This window comes from Macaca fascicularis, chromosome 12 (genome assembly GCF_037993035.2).
Source record: "Macaca fascicularis isolate 582-1 chromosome 12, T2T-MFA8v1.1".
NCBI classification, from domain to species: domain Eukaryota; kingdom Metazoa; phylum Chordata; class Mammalia; order Primates; family Cercopithecidae; genus Macaca; species Macaca fascicularis.
In genome coordinates, this window is record NC_088386.1 from 17562544 (window position 1) to 17564164 (window position 1621).

The 1621-nt window shown below is 39.4% G+C and overlaps 1 pseudogene; it reads left to right on the top strand.

Annotated features, from left to right (window-relative positions):
- Positions 1-620: 620 nt before the first annotated feature.
- LOC123568196 (small nucleolar RNA U13) lies at positions 621-712 on the top strand (annotated as a pseudogene).
- Positions 713-1621: the final 909 nt, after the last annotated feature.

Sequence of the window (1621 nt, forward strand, 5' to 3'; positions counted from 1 at the left end):
TCTTGTTCAGTCTGCCTTTTCACCACATACAAGGAACTGCTCTAAAACCACTCAAGTAAGCATTTGATTGGATAAATCCACGACCTTGTCCAAACACATGGCATCCCTTAGGAGGTCCAAAGATCAGGCTTGTTATAGGTCCATTTCTACAGAGGACATGGTTTACATGTTTACTCTAAAAACCTGAAGCTGGTATTTCCAACCCAGACTAGTCTGGAAATGGTGACTTTTGGGGAAGGTTCTGTTTGAAGATTTCATTATAAGTTTCATCTAGTCTTCAGTTTGATTACTTTTAGGCCTGAACTGACTTCTGGTGCCCCCAGCTGAGCTAGGCTAGCTGGCAAGTGGAGGCCTAATAACAGATCCACTTTCAATCAAAAGGTCATTGCTGTGCTTGTTGATAAATACTGCATGTGTGACTCCTGTTATTTATTTAACCTTTAATAATGCTCACTACACCTGCATTTCTGGGGCCTGTGGTTAAAGTTTAGGAATCAGTCCACTTGATTATGGGTTTAGAGACCCAAATTTAGTCCTAGTACCAATGGTACCAACAGAGCAGTAAATTAAGTAGCTTCACATATCAAATGACTTTCTTCATCTATAAAATAAGGCAATCGATCCTTTTGTAGTTCATGAGCGTAGATGAGTGGGTGTTCACGCACGTGTGTGAGACGTGCCACCCTCAAACTGGCACATTACCCATCTGACCTGAAGAAAAAAATTTTAAATGAAAAACATTTTTTAAAAATAAATAAAATAAGGCAATTGGACTAGGTTAACATTTATCCAAGATTTTCCTGAAGTTTCTCACTGGGCTCACCTGACGTGGTTATAGAAAAGTAAATCTTTGTGGACTCATCCCCGACTTAGATTCAGAATCTTCGGAGAAGGGGTCTGGAATATTTCACTTGCAGCAAATTCCCCTAGGGACACTGAACCATCAGGTCATTTCTGAGGTTTCATCGATCTTTGACATTACATGAGGACAAGGACAAAGTAATATTTCTACTGATCTGACATGACTATATGAATAGGGTTAATTCTAGCAATTTGGTCACCTTCACGTGCTTTATATCAGGTGATTGAGTCATCAAGCATAGAGATACTATGGCAACTGTTGAAGAAGCTCAGAATTTTAAGCCAAGATGACCTGGGTTCAAATCCTGCTTAATTTCTGCTCTAATTCTCTTCCTTCCTGATTCCCTAAGCCTCCATTTCCCAATCTGTTAAGCGTGTGTGATAACAATGCCTGTGTCTCAGGCAGTACCATCACAAACGTTTCCATAAAAGAGAGCTTCGGAGAGGCAATTGTAAGAGAGGGATAGTGTAGGAAGTGAAGGGCAGGGAATGGGATGGAGGACTGATCTTGAAACTTCATTTGCCTAAGAAGGTCCATGTGAGGTGACTTTGGCAAAGGTAGGAGGATGGGAACTGATGGAGATTTACTATCACTACTTGTGATGATTATGAAGATTAATAAGGAAATAAGGATATTTTTCATAGATTTTTCTGACACAAACAATGATCAATGAGTAACAGCTCTTATTAAGTTGAACCATATGAAATTGCTAATTTTCAACTCTTTTTGACTGTCTAAATGGCAGTTTCATATGGTTTC